Source organism: Delphinapterus leucas, chromosome 18, assembly GCF_059928025.1.
Source record: "Delphinapterus leucas isolate spDelLeu-1000000601 "Yukka" chromosome 18, BTC_Dleu_Yukka2, whole genome shotgun sequence".
Taxonomy (NCBI): domain Eukaryota; kingdom Metazoa; phylum Chordata; class Mammalia; order Artiodactyla; family Monodontidae; genus Delphinapterus; species Delphinapterus leucas.
This window is the reverse complement of record NC_143146.1, coordinates 10,470,314-10,490,985: the sequence shown is the minus strand read 5'-3', so window position 1 is coordinate 10,490,985 and position 20,672 is coordinate 10,470,314. Positions and strand designations below refer to the sequence as shown.

Below are 20,672 nucleotides of genomic sequence, written 5' to 3'. Positions count from 1 at the left end.
GTATGTTTGCACTACTTGGGTGTTTTCAAAATTCTTTTCTGAAACAGCTACATTAGCAGTCATATTAATTGAGTAAAAACGATCGCCATCTAGTCTGCAGCTGTTTTGTTCGGGAGATAGAGCACACCTGTGTGGATGGAGTGGGACGAGGCTGATGTCCCAGGCCTGATGCACATGTAGCTGCTGCGTTACAGCCATGGATTCTCTCACAGCGTGCTCCAGCTGATGGACAGGGTGAGGAGAGACCAGCAGATGTTCATTGTCATGCCTGTGAAAGTCCCTGGACAAGGGATCGGTGTATTTAGAACCACATGATCAGGTAATGATGTGGTGTAAGTCATTCGAATGCCCTGTAAGCAACTGTAGTGGAAGGAACACGGTGAAAAATGTATCATCAGCGCATCTGCTGAGAGACAAAATTGGAATGATGCTCACTGTAGTCACTAGTAGGCAGCTCTTGGCTTATTACATTCCTCAGCTCATCCAGGAGGGTGTGGGCTCCACCAGCCATAAGGAAGGAAGGATTTCCAGGTGGGAGATTAATATCTGTGAGATTTTCCATTAGGCAAGAGAGAGGGAAGTAAAACGTATTGGGCCACCTTAAGGAAGGAAAGGAAATTTATGGGAACAAAATAATTACAGCAACTGGAGGAGAGGAAAAAAGAAGGTAGAGAAATGAGAAAAAGCTAGATTAAAAATTTCCAAAATGGCTTTTCTGGCCCCTGGGACTTATAGTTACATTCTCCAGGGTCCATGAGTTTTATGAAATGTTCCCTTCTTTATATTTTCACTTCTATTTATTTGATGGCAAGCTGGGTGACCTGCATGACTATCTTTTAATTGGGTACTGCCTAGAAATTTCAGGCCTGTGTTTGTTTTTCTACTTGCCATCATATTTGTACTAAGCGTAAGCCAAAAAATGTGCTAAGGACACTGGATGAAAAAGGGACTTGTAGGAGTTCAAATATTAAAAATGAAGGTTGAATTAACACGTGGCATGTAGCTGCTCAATATGAAAGAACCAACACGACGTATTGATTGATGTTGCTGTGATCCTGAATGTGTACATACTTCTTTTCAATAATTTATTAGCAACAATTATAGTATTAAATGTGAAATTACGAATTTTTTCTTTTAAATAACATGGTAGAAGTTTCCAGTATTTTGTTTTCAAATGTACTATGACACTGTCAGACCCATCAATAAAATGGATCAGGGTTATATTTCAGTTTAGTGCGGAAAGGAAAAATAACAACAGAGGTAACAGTGAAATCTTCAATGATGGTCCATCTTGCTTAAAGTCAAGAGGTTCCAGAGTAAGTGAAACCCAAAGGCATGTGTACATCTTTCTTCTCTTAACCTCAAAGTTGATGATTTGCTCTTAGTAAACATCATCCATCACATTAATGATTTTTGAAAAATTGTATTGGTGTTGTAGTTTTATTTGTAATTACTTTGTAAATTTATTTTGGTTGTAGAGTTGTCTTAGAGTTATAAGCACAAGGAGTTTATACTTAATTCAATATTTATCGTGTTTTAAAACCATTACAATAAAAATTATTATAATGTTTAAATTAATACCAGTGGTATTAGAGAATTTCTTTTCCCTATAGAAGTAATTTGTTCATAAGGTTGACAAAAGAAGATGACAGGACATAGGTAATGAAGTAAAGATTTTCTGGAAGAAGGATAATAGTGAGGATTATTAATTTCCCACTGTTATTGTGACAAATTACTACAAACTTAGTGTTATAAAGCAATGCAGATGTATTCTCTTAACAGTTCTGGAGGCCAGAAGTCCAAAATCAGTCTCACTGGGCTACAGTCGGGTGTCAACAATTCTGGTCCCTTTTGGAGGCTCCAGGGGAGAATCTGTTTCTGTGCCATCTCCAGCTTCTGGAGGCCACCTGTATTCTTTGATGCATGACCCCTTCCTCATACTTATCCTCATGTTCCGTTGTCACGTACTTCTGTGACCCTCTTACCTCCCTCTTAAATGGACCCTTGTGATTACATTTAGAGCCCACCAGGATAATCCAGGAGAATCCTCCCATCTCAAGATCCTTAACTTAATCAGAGTTAAGGATCTGCAGAGTCCCTTTTGCCTTATAAGGTACTATACAAACGCTCTAGGGATTAGGATGTAGACATCTTTGGGGACCATTATTCAGCTCACCACATAGGAACACTTTATATTAAGACCTAGGTTTGAAGAAAGAATGTGAAATCGGGTTGGGCAGGGGAGGTGGGTCCTTCATGGAATAATGTATCCAGTATTTACCTTGATTATTTGATGGAGGAAGCAATACTTGTAGGTAGTTTCTTCAGAAGGAAATATTGAACAGGAGGAAAGATTTGGGAAATGAAAGTTTGGTAGAAGAAAATACAAGGATATAGTAAAAATTTTTTTTGATTGTAGGAAGAGATATGAATTTGGTAATCAGCCATTCCTCAACAACATCTACTTGGATATTTAGCAGTCCCACCTGTTGTTCTGAAGTGTAGCAGAATATGCCACCCCCAAATATAACTCTCTGGCATAAGGATTATTTCGAGCTGCTGCTGCTGCTGATTATTATTATTATTTGCGGTACGCGGGCCTCTCATTGCCGTGGTGTCTCCCGCTGCGGAGCACAGGCTCCGGACGCGCAGGCCCAGCGGCCACAGCCCACGGGCCCAGCCGCTCCGCGGCATGTGGGATCTTCCCAAACCGGGGCACGATCCCATGTCCCCTACATCGGCAGGCGGACTCTCAACCACAGCGCCACCAGGGAAGACCAAGCCTCACTGTTTTTGTTGTTGTTGTTGAATAGAATTATTAGCTACTGATATAGATTGATAACAAATGTTCTGGAATCTTCTGGAAAAAATTTAAGGCAAAGATGGAATGCTATACCATGGAAGGTAGCAGGGGACTGTTAGGAGAGGTACATGTGGTATGAATTTAATGCCCTCTAAAAAATGAGCTTGCTCTCAAAGCTTTCTCGTTGTTCAGTTGACTTGGAGGAACTTTCTGGCCAACAGTGACTGGTTATGTGTTCCAGGGAACAAAGTTACAGAACTCTGTTGACAGACGCTTGAAGCTTGGATAGTCATGTCCATGTTTACAGTAACAGCCACGATGTCCTAAGTTATTACATCCAGACTTTAGGCGATATTTCCCTTTTTCCTTCACAGCAATGCAGCAAAGTCCATGTTATCACTCCCATTTTACAGAACGGGAAACTGAGCCTTGGCTGCAGGAAAACTTGTTACAGAGCTGGTTTACAGCAGAACCAAAATCAGACAGAAATCTGTCCAAAGCTCATGCTTCACGCAAGTTAACTGTCTTCTCTGTCACTTTCCTGGCAGGCATTGTATTTTAGGAGGAATGATTGCCTTCTTGGCTGTTTTCATAAGGGAACTCTGTTTACTTTTGGAGATCTCCAACGGCAACGAAGTTTTCACACATTCTGAAACGTAGAAAACCTTCACACACAGGGGTACTTTCCCCAGCATCTTTTAAATATATAAAACATTTTGAAACAATCTCAATAGCCAACAGTTAGTGGTGGTACATCTACAAATTGGACTGTTATATAGTTATATAAATTGCATTTATGAAGATTTTAGAGATTTAGAAAATAATTTTTTATAATGTAAATAAGCTATGATAGAAAATTGTTTATTTAGACCATGTGAAAAGTGCATAGAGAAAAGAATTGAAGGAACTATACTAAGATATTAAGAGAGATTATCTCAGGACTCAGGGTAATTTTTTATTCCTTCTTTGTGCTTTTCTATGCTTTCCAAATTTTCTACAATCAATGTAAATTCTATTTATAATTTTAAAAGCTGGATAGAAAATGTTATTTATCTAATAAATATTGAGTACATACTATGTGCTAGTCACTGTTCTTGGCATTGGCAGTGAGAAAGACCAAGCCCTTGCCCTCATTTAGCTTATTTTCCATAATTCTTATTTAATGAAATCTGTTACCATTATTTATTCATCCATGTCAAGCTAACAGGCACTCTTGGATTCACTGGAAGCCAAAACTTTTTTTTTTCAGATGAACTGAGTCATTCTTGTTCTTTAAGAGTGAATTTTTTCATTGAATAGGCTCAGTCTCCTGAGATGTTTTTACTTCAGGAGTTTTAATTCTGACAAAGAGTATATTAGTTGTCCCTTCTAGTATTGAGACACTTATACATCATTCAAGCATATTTTCTCTGACTTTTGTAGGGGAGGAAAAAAATCTCTTCCTCTACCCATCTTAGGTGCTCCAGCTGGGGCCCTTTAAATGAGACTTTCAGATTAACAAAAGAAAAATGAACAGAGCTTTCTTAACATGTGCACTGCCCATGTAACACATGGAGTGACCAGAGATGAGTAAATCAAAGGTTTGTTTAGAACTTGAGTTTATATAGCATCTTAGTATAGGAACAATAAGTTTTAGAGAAGCACCAAGAAAAAGGAAAAGGACCTTGTGGCCCCAGGGAAGTCAGAAGCAGGGAAAACTAATGGTAGATCAAGGCTAGTTGGTAAAGTTTGTTATGCAGATTCCTCTGGTGCCATCTCCAGGCTGATGAGGGTCTAGATTAGATTAACCTTTGTCCTTCCTGAGAGAGGGGAGGAGGGACCCCTTTGTAAACTTGTGTCCTGCTTTTAGCAAATAGGGGAAGGTCAGGAAACTTTTTCCGTGATTGCAGCTTCTTAATTGCCTTCAGCTCAAAATAATTCTTATGTCAAAGAGGCACACTGTGGGGTGACATATTCTGGTTTCCTTCACTTTATTCAGGCCAACAGTAGAGATACTGATGAAACGGTACCAAGCCTAGAATCAGAGCTCACCTGTAAGTCCCACCTTTGAGTCTCTGGTAGCCCAAGAAAAACAGATGGGACTGTTCACACAGCTGGTTCGTCTTCTGTATATGTCTACTAGGAAGTCACGAAAGATTTTTCTGAAAGCCTTATTCACAGTGAGATATACTTATGGAATGTTGCTGCTAAGCCATTTTAGTAACTCTCTCAAAGAGGGAAATGAGGTCAGTTGGGCACATCGTGTTCTGAGAGCCCACACCATTTCTAAGGGTCTGCTGCCTGTGTGCAAAGTATTTTCTAAATACCTACAGTCCATCTGTTAAGTAATTCGTTATAGGATTTCCCGGTGAATAATATTAAATTCATCTGTCTATGGTTTGGGAATTTGCTTTTTTGTACATCAGAACAATATTTTCCCATAACAAAGTCCTTGAAGGGATGAATGAGAACCACAAATACCTTGATAGGTGGTCCTTGAGATGGAAAATAGTCTCTCACCCTGATTAGTCAGAAGGCCATGCCTGTCTCAGTCTCTCTGTGGTCCTGAAGGCCTTCAGAGAGAGGTGTGCTCTGTTAATTCAACACTCATCTAAAGCAAAGCTCGCTGGCGTAGGGAGATTTCAGAAGAACCATAAATGTGAATTTTACTTTGCATTTAAAAAGCCACGCTTTATGCAACTGACATGTCGGAGGAGAAAAGACTGACAGGGGAACTTCTTAAGAACACGAGAGGGGCTGGTAATTTGCATATTAATTTATGTACCCAAAATGAATGCAGACAGCCATAAAATGCACTTGTAATAATTATACTACCATTGAACTGTGAGCTTTTAATTAAATGGAATGTTTTTATCTTGTGTTTTTCACGTTAGCTACGTTGCTATGGGTGTCAAGCTGTTCTTGAAAATCAAAGCATTGGAGATGCCTGATGCTGGTCTTTCATCGCTCTGCGGCCCGTGGTGGCCTGCATTCCAGGACTGTGGCAGCTGGGTCTGGTGCTCTGGGCCTGCCCTGGGCACCTCTGCTTTATGCATGCTTTAAAGAAGGGCACTGGAGACCCAGCTCAGTCACACTGGCACAGGACAGGCATGACAAACCCTTTGGAAATGAGAAAGAAAGGATGCTTGCAACCCGTGAGCCTTTTAAATAAATCTGAAAACGAAACCCTGGGTGTTCTTCTTGAGACACTTTTGCATTATTTGTTTGCCGGCCGCTATTTTGATCTCCATTTACATTGTGGGCATCTCAGTGTTCAAGGCAGAAGCTGTGTTATACAAATGATCATTTTCACACTTTTCAATGCAGCAACAAGAATGCTCTTTTCTCCTTTTTTTTCTTCAAAAAGGCTGTTAAGTGGAGCCACTTGTGACTGATGTAAACGACTGCCATTGTGTTTTGATGTTCTGGGCTGGACACTGCTGAGCCTCGTGTTTTTATCTGAGTTGCACTGTCCCCATCCATTATCTTAATGGAGACAGGAGTGACTGGGCACATCCCAACCAACAGCTACTAGCCGTATTTTCCAGGAGGGGCTGGAGGCACTTGGGTTGGGGCTGGAGAATATTGATATAAAGTGAGAGGCGTACAGGCACTGTTCAGTTATCCAAGGGAATTCACAGGGAGAGTGACATCACACACAATCGAGGCATCACTGTTCATGATGACTTTTGCTACAACTTACATGCCCAGGGACTTTTTACAGCAGCTCTGCACTGTATTGGTTTCTGGGTTTCAAGTAACAAAACAACTTACATAAAAGAAGAGGAATTTATCATAAGAGCACAGTGTTAAATTAATTAAACAAGGAGGCCATTAGGCTGAGATGGCTCTTATGCTGTGTGTGGTGGCCTAGTAAGCAAACCAGAATCAGCGAAGCCTGTAAATGCCTCAAGGTTACAAAATCGAAACCTAAGGGCAACCAATCACAAACAGCCAACGAGGCTTTAAGCTCCAGCCAATCAATCATTTCCTTGCTTTGCTTTGCCCCAGTTCCTGATGGTGGAGCCCTCCTAACCAGGTTGGCGCTGCCTGAAATGATTTTTGCTCATATAATCTCTTAAACTTTTTAATATGCCTCAGTTTATCTTTTAGCAACAGGCAGGTATGGGTCTTAGAACTTAAGGTCAGGGATGGGCTGGGATTCAGAAACGATCATTACAGTAACCAGGAATTCCGCTAAAATTCCAGGGGATATTCCTGCTCACCTCTTGGTCTCTTTCTCTGTGGTTTGTTCATTCTTTTCTCTGGGCCGACTGGCTCTCCGTGCTGCTCTCTGGAGCAGGCAAAGCCGGAGGCCACTGACATCTCCCAAGTACAGATCTAGCCTCAAAGCCCGTCTGTGTCTGTCTCTGTCGCTCCTTGGACCCCTCAATTCCAAATTCTCAGGGGAGCACGGCCTGGCCTGTAACCACTGCCTACCCCTAGTCTAACCAGCTGTGGCCCGGGGTGCGGGGCTGTGAGCGTGCAAGAGTGTGGGTGCATATCTGCATGCGGGAGCAGGCCAGGCTGACAGATACGACTGTGGGCTGGTGGGGACAGTTGATGACACCCAAGCCAGGTGCCCTTGTCTCTCTGCTGCTTTTTAGGTGTGACACCCTCATTGACTCTGTTAGGAAGTTCCCTAATAAGGCAGAGGGCTGTGAGAAATAGGACCATAATGGTGAGGTCTTGGTGACATATCTTTTTAAAGCCAAGGGAACTCAAAATACATGACATGCTCTTTACTTAGGAGGGCGTTAGTGTAACCAGTCTGGTACCCAGAGTTGACAAGCTACAAGGGAGCAGAAAAAAGTCGAGATCTCTCAGGCTGAGTCCAAGATGCTTCTGAGAGGTAGATCAACCCCACACACCACTTCCCTCTCTACAGAACAGAAAGATTTGGTCAGAGAGCCCTCTGGAATTAGACCCATCATAGACTGAGGGGTCCACATAAAGACAGTCCTTATTACAGCAATAATGAAAAATTTGAAGGCAGGGCCACCAGTTTTATCTGTGACTCCCTGCAGTCTCCTAAATTTCAGCTTCTTCTTTGACCTATTATTTCAAACTCTCTTCTCCCTCTTTTTCACCCAATTTGTTGCAATGAAGTTGCATGCTCTTTGGCTTTTGCACCGTATTTTCCTGTAATTCTCGAAAGCTGCAAACATTTTTTATAAGCTGTGAGATTAAAAGCTGAGGAAGGGAAAAGCTGAAACTGTGAAGTTTTAATTATTGCTATTATGACATGAATTATCAAGGAATAATCAAAACAAATTCTGTTGAATCCAAGAAGCAAGATAATATAAGAAGCCACAGTGGTGCCAGGATTCATCAGGGAACACAGAGTTATCCTGGCACCTTCATTGTTATAAGAGTGACATTGTCACAGAAGACATATAGGCGTTGCCAAAGAAGCACACACCAAAAGGGGGCTGGCTGATCATGTGATTTGGTTTCTGTGTAAATTTCATGCCTGGCTTTCTCTCTGTCAGTCCTATAGCACTTTCTGTCTCTTTAGTGCCACGGTGTGTTATGTATTAAAGCCACGTGTACTCATGTCTTATTTTCCCTAATAGATTGTAAGGTCCTTGAAGGCAAGGCACGTGCCAAATTACATAATTAGTGACTGTATAATTAGGTGTTGGCTTACTTTTTTTTCCCTTCTATTTCCTCTATTCAGATGCTGTTGGTATCTTTGAGGGAATCTATTATACAACCCCATCTTCATCTAAGTTTTGGATTCGCTGGAAAATAAGATACAAAGCATTATGAAGGGAAAACTGAAGTATCACCATTGTCACTGACGGAGGCTGGGATGTAGGACTGGAAGGTGTAGGTTAATGTCTGTGCCCAGATGGGTGTGCACCTTCCTTTCCCTCAGTTGAGCCCTTGGGCAGCCCTCTTGGGAGAAAGAGTCTTTAGAGCGTCTACACTCAACTAGAGGGCTGTTTCTGCTGATCCAGGTGGAGAAGGAAGAGGGCAGATCCCACTGTCCTCCACCTGCATGGAATCTTTGAATTAGCTCCACACAATGGAGGCTTGAGCCAAACCTACCGGGTAAGTCCTTCCGCCTATTTGGGAAGGGGTTAGTAGCGGATCAGGAGGCCAGGAGTGTTTGCGGTATGGTTTCCTCATGGAAACCAGAGGTGGGAAGGCACATTTCCCATCGCCCCCCGAGAATGGGAGCCCCACAAGTGCAGTAGCCAAGCCTTTGATTCCCCAAATCCAGCATAGATCAAGGTGCCTGGCACTGAGTGCTCAACACACACTGTTGTTAGAATAAGTGGAGAGACTTTCCAATTCCATTCCCTGAAAAAGAGCAGGCACCCCACAAATACTGTTGAAAGAATAAGTGCTTAAGTGCTTTAAGCGACAAGTTGACCCTGAAGAGAATTATAAATGATAATGATAATAATAATAATTTCATATGATCATCGTCTGTATCCTGTGACAACTCTTAAGAATGGCAACCCACAGAATCTTGCACTCAGGACCAGGAACACAGATTTTGGTCTCCAGCGTTATATGTGACAAGATCTTTGTGGCTGTGACCGGCAGTCTATGGGTTCTGAAGTCTGTGTGTGGGACTCCTGAGGATGGCCTGCCAGCATCAGAGGGACCCAGTGCTGCTGAAATGGGGCAGTTTGTGAATCAGCCCCATTCAAAGATTGGGTGGGCCCACTTGACTTTTTCTCAGTCCCTAAGTCCTAATTAACTGCAGGTAGACTTGTCGTCCAAAGGCTGATGCCACAGCTGCTGACCTTTGGGGGTAATTAACCTTGGCTCCAAGTACCCAAAGTGGATTTTGTAGTTGCTCGAAGCCTTTTGTTGTTGCTCGAAGCCTTCTGAGCAACACTGCAGCAGGGCTGGAAGTGTAGGTTGAGGTGCCGTCCAGACTTTAGCCAATGTTGGCACGTTGCTCTCAACACTGAAGGTGCAGTTCATGGAAAAAGTGTGTTGGGTGGGACCTGCGGGGCGTACCAGTGCGGCTGGCACATGTGTCTGTGGGTTGGAGAGAGGAAGGGGGTGGGGAAAAGGAAAGCCTCTCTCAGCTGGGAGTTACCTTCCCTTTCTGTTTCCTCTGGGAAGCCTCAGGTCCCAAGGACCACACATCACTTTGGCAGCTTTACTTTACTCCATGCCCTCACCAGAGTTCAGAATTCAGGTGTTTTCCTTAATAAGGAAATTTGGTTTTCAGCTTGTGAAAGTACAATCAAGTTGCATGGCCCTTTGACCTGAGGCTTAGAGCAGCTTCTTATCGGTTTATACGAACTCAATGGTGATATGATCTAAGCTGTATCTGGAATTCCCATGGAGAGTTTTTCTTTGCTGCTCTGAGAAGCAATCATTTTCACACCCATTATTTCCAGCTTAATTTAAAATGTTTGTTGTGGAGGGAAATGCCCTTTGCTTATTATGCTGAGAGGTCTTTTGTTGAGATCTGAGGCTTCTGTGTTTACAGAACAAATATTCTAGCTCAGACGGACAGTTATTTTTATCCTCTTCCTATATTGAAAACTAAATGGGAAATAGACCCACGTTAACTAATAGAGAACTGCACCACCTATGGCAACTCATTTCAGCATATAAATTTGTTTTCTTTTACCTTCGACATAAAAATCCTTTGTCTCCCTTGGTAGTATCCAAAATTGCACGTCTGATCTTTTATGTGCCAATCACTCCTGAAAATATCCCTGCAATTTCAATGCTATCTGGAGCAGTTACTGTCCATAGTCTATGTAAAGGTCTGATGGAGGAAGAGGAATAAATATTATGGCAATTATTACTATGAGCTTTCATTTTAAGCAAAAAGCCCAAGATTTCTATGGAGACACAAGTATATCAAATGGTATTTTTTATGGTCACATCTAAACTGGGCAATAATAGCATATCAATAAACTTCAATTACACTCAGGAAAATACTAAAAGTGAACCTATAGTGATACTCAATAAAGTCTACAGGCTCATTAGAGATATACAGAGCAGTGTCATCCATCTGGTATTTTTCGGTGACTTCTAGTCAGTTACTACATTTCATCACATGTAATCCTCTTTTATCTCCAGTTCCTGCTGGTGTGGCAATTCTCACTCTGCTACATCTGTGGCTTTACTGTGAATTTTTATCACCTGTGAGTCAGTGCATCCCTTTCTGCCCCTGGATGTTGTTGAACTGTATCTGTTAAAGATTTAATAGCAAGGTGGTATAAAATATGTTTTTAGAGACACATAGGAAATATGTAAAACGATTAAAAAAGTGGGCATGGCTTGAAATAAAAGATTACATTTCAGGCAAACTGGATTTCATCAGTGCATTGGACATGGAGTTTGCAATGTTGTTTTTAGAGGGCAAAAAGTAAACAAAACAAAAACAAAGAAGCAAAAACAACTGCGCAATGGTGATCTTTTGGAAAGGAGACTTTGTACACATGTTTTATATATGTGTGTGAAATGTTTTATGTGTGTAAGAACGTATACTTGCGTACAAATATGAAATGTATATGTCCATTTGTATAAATGTTATGAAACGTATAGCTCATATTTTGGAAAGTTGGTTGCTTTTTTTTTTTTTTTTTTTTGCGGTACGCGGGCCTCTAACTGTTGCGGCCTCTCCCGTTGCAGAGCACAGGCTCTGGATGCACAGGCCTAGCGGCCATGGCTCACGGGCCCAGCTGCTCTGCGGCATGTGGGATCTTCCTGGACCGGGGCACGAACCTGTGTCCCCTGCATCGGCAGGTGGACTCTCAACCACTGCGCCACCAGGGCCCTGATTGCATTTTTAATCGACTTTATTTTTTAGAGCAGTTTTAGGTTTACAGAGAAATTGAGAGGAAGATACAGAGAGTTCCCAAATACACCCTGTCCTCACACATGCATAGCCTTCCCCGCTACCAAACCTCCCACCACAGTGATATGTTTGTTACTGTTGGGGGGAAGAAATTTTCGTCTACCCTTCTAGGTTTTTCTGGCTGGACTAAGCATTAAATTGACATGAGACAGATTACCAGGAGAAAATAGAACAAAAGTTTAATAACATGTATACATGGGAGAGACCCAGAAGAACTGAGTAACTCACCAAAATGGCCAAAACCCTCACCTTAAATACCATCTTCAGCTAAACACAAAAGAGGCTGTTGGGGGTAGTGGTTTGGGACTTCAAGAGGAGGAAGGCAATTCACGTGGAGATGGAAAAGCAAATGTTTGCCTGGGCCCTGCAGAGACAATGGGAGGAATTCTAACAAAGAGACTTTGCTAGGTTCCTCCCGGTCTACCTTACCTAGTTCACATTATAGTTGTCTGCGGTGACAGTTCCCTTCCTGGGATAGGTCCTCTATCTACATTCTCTTAGACAGTTAGCGGGAAGGTCAAAGTTTCTTCCTGAGTCTTTTGGGCCTTGATTGTTTTCAGTGCAGAATAATCCACATGCCAAAGAGACATTTTGGGGCAGCAAATTTTTAAAGTCGAAGAACTTACTTGCCACTTCGTTGTCACTCAAGTCCATAATTTATATTAAAGTTCACTCTTTATATTGTATCTTCTATGTGTTTTGACAAATGTATAATGACCTGTATCCACCATCAGAATACCTTACAGAGTATTTGCAGTATTCTAAAAATCCTCTGTGCCCTATCTGTCCATCACTCACTTTCCACTTGCCCAGTCTGATTTGCCTCATCTTATGATAGTTGCTCTATCATAATGCATATCCACCCCTCTTCCTTCTCTCTCTTTTTCTCCATCACCCTCTTCCTCCCTTCTTCCTCCTTTCTTTCCAAAACTATTTATTGTGCATCAGCTGTGTGCTACGTTCTCTGCTAGGTATTGCGATAATGCAGTGGGGAGCAACACAGACACAGTATCTGTCCTCATGGAAGACAGATTTTAACCAGTGTTCCCCAGATAAAAATATAGTGGCATAATTGCTGGGAATAATGAGAAAAGGATTGTATGAGCAGTAACAAAGAAGGGACCCAGTTCAGGGTGTAGGAATAGCTTAAGCTGAGATCTACAGGAAGAATTAAGGGTTTACCAGGGGTGTAGTGTTCTAAGCAGAAGAAATACGTCGCCTTCTAGATAGGAAAACTTCTCAAGATTTCTTCTTGTTTGTTTGCTTTTAAGTAGACTTTTAACTTCAGAATAATTTTAGGTTTATAGATAGCACAGAGATAGGCTTTCAAAGATAGTAGAGAGATAGATTTTCGGAGACAGTACAGAGAATTCCTATGTACCCCTCACCCGGTTTCAGTAAGATATTGTTATTATCTTACATTTTCATGATACAGTTGTCACAAATAAGGAATCAAACTTGGTAGATATTATTAATGAAACTCCAGCCTCTATTCACATTTCACCAGGCTTCCCTTAATGTCCATGGTCTGTTCTGGGTTCCAGTCGAGGACACCACATTGCGTTCAGTCATCATGTCTCCTGAGCCTCCTCTGGTCTGTGACAGTTTCTGACTTTCTTGTTTTTCAGGTCCTTGGCAGTTTGAGGAGTACTAGTTAGGTATTCTGTAGACTGTCCCTCGGGTTGGCTTTGTCTGATGTTATTTTCTCATAGTTAAACTGTTTTTTTGTTTGTTTGTTTGGTGTTTTGTTTTGGGGAGGAGGACAGCAGAGGTATAGTGTCATTCTCATCACATCAGATCAAGGGGAAATGTCACATGCTATCAACATGACTTATCACAGATGATATCAACCTTCATCACCTGTCTCAGGTAGTATTTGCCAGTATTCTCCACTGTACTTTTCCCCACTTGCTTTTCTCTACTTGTTGGAAGCAAGTCACTAAGTGCAGCCCGCACTCAACCTCCTTGATGGGGGAGTATCTACATAAATTATTTGGGATTTTTCTCTATGGGAGATATCTCTCTTCTTCTCCATTTATTTATTTAGTCAGTCATTTATATTAGTATGGATTCATGCATATTTATTTTATACATTGAGTTATAATCCAGTACTAAATTATTTTGTTGCTCAAATTCTTCTAGCTGTGGCCATAGGGAGCTCTTTCAGGTTGGCTCCTGTGTCCCTTTTACATAATCCCATCTTTTTTTTTTTTTTTTTTTTTTTTTTTGAGCACTTCCTGACTTTCTGGCACTACAAGATGCTCCAGGCTTATCCTATGTAATCCCCATCCCAGCCCTGGAATCAGCCAGTTCTTCAAGGAGCCCTGGTTCCTTTTATTGGACAGTGGTATTAGAAGCTAATAGGTGGCCCTAGGAGTGCTCATTGCTACTGGGGTGTCACTGCTTCCAGCTCTTCCCAGCTGAGAGAGCAAGAAGATATATGCATGTAGACTAACTCATGTGTATACGTATATCTATATGTATCCTTCTGTATCTAAATTAAGCTAAACATGAAGTCATACTGATGTTCTTGAACTCAAATCCATTACTACCTGGATCACTCTAGTCTTCTTTTGCTTGTCTGTAATCTCCCACTCCAGTGGTGAAAAATCTGGCTCCCACCATCTGCCGTCCATTTACTTATTGTTCAATTCCAAAATCTGTCTATCTATCTATCTTATCTATGATGGCTTCAGAATTGTTAACCTCTTCCCTCATGGGAAAACATCAATTCGAGTACTGTGCTTATGTAAACTTCCTTTTACCTAATTTAGTCCTGCAACCTCTACTCATTTCCAAAGTTACTTAGGCCGGCACCTTTTTCCTACCACCTCTGTACTGAAGTTATTTCATACATTTGTAGTAAAGTTAGGTTCTTTTGTCTCTATTCCATCCTGGGATAGCCTGATCTCCTAAGTATTTTTTTTTTTTTTCTACTTTCTTGCACTAAGATTCACTCTTTGTACTGTAAAGTTTATGGGTCTGGCAAATGCATGTCATCATGTGTCTACCACTACTGTACCATACAGATTAGTTAGATGACTCTAAAAAGTGCTCTGTGCTTCCAACTAGGCAAACACTGCCCCCCTGCCCCCTCTTCAAAACCCTGCAATCGCTGATCTGTTTTTTGTCCTTAGAGATTTTCCTCTTCTATGATGTCAAGTATATCTATATAACCTTTCAGACTAGTTTTTATTTTGCAAAATACATTTAAGATTCATGTCGTGTATGTAATAACTTTTTCCTTTTTATCACTTAATAATCCATTTTATGCACATATCACAGTTTATCCATTTACATACTCAAGGACATCTTGGTTACTTCTAGTTTTGTGCATTTTTTAATGAATAAAGCTGCTACAAACAGTTGCATGTATCTTAGTTCAGGCCACTCTAACAGAGCATCATAGGTGGGGTCTATAGACAATGGAAATTTATTTCTCACGGTCTGGGGGCTGGAAGTCTGAGATCAGGGAGCCAGCACAGTCGAGTTCTGGTGAGGGCCCTCCTCCAGGTTTGCTGACTTCTAAGTATCCTCACGTGATGGAGAACAGAGAAGGGAAGCAAGCTCTCTTGTGACTCTTATAAGGGAACTAATCTTCTTCATGAGATTACTCACGTGACCTCATCCAATCCTAATCACCTCCCAAAGCCCCCGGCTCCTAATACTAACCACATTGGTGGGGTAGGGTTTCAACATATGAATTGTGAAGGGACACAAAAGAAACTGCCAAACTGTCTTCCAAAGGGACTGTACCATTTTGAATTTCTACTGGGAATGACTGAGAGTTTCTGTTGCTGTGCATCCTCATCAGCATTTGGTGTTATTAGGTTTTTTGGGATGTTAGCCATTGTGCTAGATATATAAAATAGTATCCAAAAAGGTTCTAATCATTTTTGTAGCCTCAGTGGCTAGCATTGGTATGCCAGTATTGGAATGAATCAATGAATAATTAAATAGAACAAGAAAATGTGATTTTAAAATTTATCTTAAAGGTTCCTCTGTTATTGAAGGGGGTGCATTTGGGTAGGGATTACATTTGGAAAGAGATTGTAAGCTCAAATGCCTATAAAGTGAAATAGACTGAGTATAAGGACAATAGGGAGTGGTGAGGACTGTGGCAGCATGGAAACACCAAGAGAATCAGTGAACCTAGTATTGCCAGATTTTCCAAATTTTTAAGTTGCACCATAAAATCATTAGAAATCCTCCAATTTGTAAATTTTAGTAATCGACTAAAAATTTTAAAACACTTTGTGGCATAGATAATACATGTTTGTAGGACAGATTTGAACAGCGAACCACCAGTTTTTAAACTATGTGCTCTGTCTCTGGGGGTGTGGCATCATGGCAGTATGTCCTTAAATGGCCTAAGATTTTAGTCATTATTTGATTATTATTTCTCATTTGAGGTTATTTTGATTATTTGAGACAATCAAAACGAGTTTAGAATGTAGGAGATACAACAGAAGAGGAGAAGAAAATCAATGTGAAGATTTCAGTATCAGAAGGGAAGCTGGAAAATGTGACTTGATGCCCAGTTTAGAAGCTTACGTTAGGGAACAGTATATTCAGTGGTCAATTATTTGAACTTTTGTTAGTGTGAGAACTCCGAGTTAGGAAGTCACTTGGATCGATCAGTTTCATCTTGGAATGTGGAGCTTTCATTTAAGCTACTGCCTTCCAGAGCTTTAAGAATCTTTCTCTCTCCATAGTGGGGTTTTGTCAGGGAAAAGAATCAGCCCACCAGAGTGGGGCTGGCCATTTCACTGACCTATTTTGTCTATTGTTTTCCTACACTTTTCTCCCCCAATGACGTAAAAATGTGAACACATTTTATAATTTATGGGGACAGAAAAAGTTATATGTCACAGGCAACAATCTAGTAAATATTTATGAACTTTCTGCTTCTTAATATGAGGGTGTGAAAATACCTTAGCTCCTGATGGCACATAAGTCATTACTGTAAGTCTGGAGAAGACGAGAAACCCATAGTCCTGAGTAAGGTCTCTGTTTCTGTACAGAAATGTTCCTGTGGAACTCTCTCTCCTTTTTGACATGCTGATACCCTTCTGTTTCATTACTGTTCTAAGAAACCCCAAAGCTGTGTTTCAACAGAATCTATGCATTCTCTAATCAGAGACAACATGATACTTGGTAAAATGGTTTCTACATCCTGCCTGGAATGGACAACAAGCAAGAAAAACACCCCCTCTCTAACTTTAATTAGAATTAGAAGGTTCCCCAGGCCTTGCTCAGTTAGTGAGAGTGCCCTGAAGGGGCCACGTTCGGACCTGGTTAATTTTGCTTAGTTCAGTAGCCACAGCTTGTTCCTCTGGTTCTGCACTGTCATCTGGAGAACATGTCCCCTTAATCATTAAGGAAACGGAATGTCTGAGCCAGATGTATCGCCACTTCTGCAAAACGACTTAAAGTGCAGGAAGCCCTATTGATGTTTGTGGTCAGTACTATTTTCTCGACAGCCAAAGAAGAGAACATTATATGGAAAAATCCCATTTATTAGCTGTGTGATAATGGCCTTTGACCTTTCAGAGCCTCAGCTTTGCTATCAGGAAGTTGGCAGTTAGGATTTAATGATATCATGTCTGTGAAAACTCCAAAAATGGAAAGACGGATACAAATCCAAAACAGGGTGGTTACTTATGATTCTTCTCTATGGAAAATAATCTCTAGTCACGGCAATAGCTTTAAATGGAAAATCTGCATTCTGTTTATTTCAAGAAATAATATTTTGATCTCATTCCAGCTCAATGCCATAAACAAGTGGAGATGTTCAAAATCTCACTTTGAACAGAATTCCATGCTTATCTACTGATTCTCCACCGCAGAGTAGTTCATACCCAAGGCCTCACAGCAACTGCGGTGCAGCCCTTGGTTCTGGTGTGGCCCGAGGGGTCACACGTGAGTGGGCATATCTGGGCTCTCCTAACCTGCCGCACCTCAACATGAAAGCTGTGCCTTCCTACAGTTTATCGACTGTGAATATCACTCACATCGTATTTTTATTTTAAAGAGAGAGTTTTGCTATTTAAAGAGTTATGCTTAGAAACCACAAGAGTTATGCTTAGAAACCACCATTCTAAACTATACATGGAAATGCAACAACCAACATCCAGACTGTGGGAAACTTTATGGAATAAATGATCTGGTGTTTTTGACAAATATATTCCAAGGGCATATGTCCATATAGTCTACCTTCTCTCCATTATTTCTTTTCTCTCTCTTCTTGCAAGCATGGGTTATTTCCTCTCAATCAGATCTTTGCCATCAACATACAGACATGTTACTATTTTCCCCATCTTAAAAAATATTTTTCCTGGCCTGACAGTGGCCACCAATGGCCTCCCTTCTTTGCAGCCAAACCCTTGGAAAGTATGTCTATAATTGCCTCCAATCTCTCTCCTCTCATTCTCTTTAGAAAACAATCCAAACAGGTTTTTGTCTCCACTGAAACTGATCTTATGAATGTCTCCACAGATCTTGGTGATGTTCCTAAATCCAATGGTCCATCTCTGGTCTCATCATACTTCACTTTTTCATAGATAGGTCACTGTTTTTACCTGGCTTCTAGGACATGCGCTCACTGGATTTCCCCCCTATTATTCTGACTGTTGTCTTATGCTTTTAAGTTTTCCCCTGGCTTCTCTTGCTGACCTCTGAATGTATACTGTCCCAAAGCTCAGTTCTTAGAACCTTCTCGTTTCTCTCCACACTGCTTGCCTCATGGATGCCTCCACGTTTGTGTCAGCAAAAGCCACCCCTGTGCTGAACACTCTTGAATGCTTATCTCTAGCCCTGCTTCTTCCAATAGCCTGCAGTCCCTTCTCTATAACTGCACACTTTCCATCTCACTTGAATGTGTAAGAGATTTCTCAGACTTAACATGTTCTGAACTTACCTCCCAATATTTCCCAACCTGCCCTTCTATAACCAGTTCTTCTTCCCATTAGTGGCAATGCCAGGCCTTCAGTCTTGGGATGAAACATTCTAGTGTTATTCTGGTTAGAGAAAACATTATTCAGGCACTTGCTAAAGTTGATAAGACACACTTTATTTGGGGGGGGGGAACTATTGTAATGGGATCTGCAGTAGAGGAGAGAGAGATTGTGCTCAACTCTGAATACAACAAGGAAAAGTAGGAATTTATAGCCAAAGGGCAGAGTGGAGGTGGAGGTGGGGGGTGGGGTGGGGGTCAGTGGATGGAAAGTTCTAAGAGGAAACATCAAGGCTAGGGGGATTTATGCTAGATCAACTCAACAGTATTCTTGCTGAAGGCAGATGAGGGTGATAACTCTTGGTTCAGGCTGCTATCACAAAGCACCATAGATTGGGTGGCTGATAAACAACAGAAATATATTTCCCACAGTTCTGGAGGCTGGAGGTCCAAGATGAGGGTGCTGGCATGGTTGAGCTCTGGTGAGAGCTCTCTTTTGGATTGCAGACTGCCAATTTCTCCTTGTATCCTCACATGGTGGAGAGAGCCGAGAGAGAGGAAGCAAGCTCTCTCCCGACTCTTTTAAGGGCGCTAATCCCATTCGTGAGGGTTCTATCCTCATGTCTTAATTATGTACCACCACATTAGGGATTAGATTTCAACATATGCATTTTGGGGGAAGGAGAGTCATTCAGTCCATACAGATATCAAAGGTGGGAGATTTTCACTAAACCAGCCTAGCAGAATTCTTGCTAAAACTGGGCTAAATGGGCCAAGGACAGAGACTGAGAGTGGGGTCTGAAGGCTCAGGGGACCCTGACTAGTTAGGTCACAGAAAGTCTTTGTCTTCCTCTCTTTTGCTCCTACTACAATCTGGTTTCCCCGCAAACTTTATTTTTGGCCCTTACCTCTAAAATATAGCCAGAATTCGACTACTTTTCACCACCTTGGCCACTCCTCTGGTCCAAGCCACCATTATATTTCACCTGATTTTTTCAGTAGCTTCCTGTTTCTCGCTTTGCTTCCCTTTATTAGATTTTCAACACTGCAGCCAGAGTGACCTTGCTTAAGCCCAAGTCAGAGGGTTTCTCTCCTCTGATCAGGACCCTCCGATGGCTCCAAACTCACTTAATGCAAAAGCCAAGGTCCTCACTCTGACCCACGTGGCCATTTGTGACCTGGCCCCCATCACCTTCCTGACCTCACCTCCCACTGCCCTCTTTCTTTTTCACTGGTCTCCTTGCTGGACTGTAAATACCCACAGGCCATCTTTATTATCTTTCTACTCCCACTCAAATGTAAATTCCATGAGATTATTGTCCATGTCATGCTTTGCAGAATCCCTGCTCCCAGGACAGTGCCTCATACAGAGTAAGCAGGCATTGAATATATCTTAAATAAAAAAATAAATAAATTTTTTGGAAAGCATTGGAAAATATGCTTAAAGGTGCATGTTAAAAATTTTAAGGTAACTATTTAAAGAGTAAGTAATAGATTTAATTTCCAAGTAATTAGAGGAGAAAAATAGAATATGGAAATTTTTACCGGTAAGAGACAGGGGAAAGAAAAAAGTTAAAAAGGTACACATTAAACAGAAAACCAAAACAGGATAGCAGAAAGTAAAAGCATGTCAGGAATAACAATCTATGTGAACGATAGAGACTCTCAGAATTGAATTCAAAAATCCCATTATGAGCTGTTTAAAAGAGGCAAATATAAAACCAAATGGTGCAGGAAGTTTGAAAGTAAAGGGAAGGAAAATTATATGCCAGGCAAATGTTAATAAAAAGAAAACAGGAGTAACAATGTTAAAATGACAAAATATAACTCAAGGGTAAAAGCATTGAGAAGGAAAAAGAAAAGATGAATTATATTAATAAAACACCTACCAAGAAAATAGAAGAATCATAAAGCAATTTATAATTTTCATCATAGTTTTGAAATATAAATAAAGCAAAGGAATAAACTGAAAATCTACATTCATAGTGAGAGATTTTAACACACCTTTCTCAGAACCTGGCAGATCAAGTAGACAAAAATTGAGGGCACAAGAGTATTTAAATACCCCATTATAGGTTGGGTAGTGGGTA

At 41.1% G+C, this 20,672-nt stretch overlaps 1 long non-coding RNA gene across 3 annotated transcripts in view; it reads left to right on the top strand.

Annotated features, from left to right (window-relative positions):
* Positions 1-20,672, top strand: part of LOC149746817 (uncharacterized) — a 217,372-nt gene that overhangs the window by 43,844 nt on the left and 152,856 nt on the right. For all 3 annotated transcript variants that reach the window (XR_016388640.1, XR_016388639.1, XR_016388641.1), the window contains exon 2: positions 8,463-8,839. This is a non-coding gene — a long non-coding RNA (uncharacterized LOC149746817). The remainder of the gene's footprint in view (positions 1-8,462; positions 8,840-20,672) is intronic.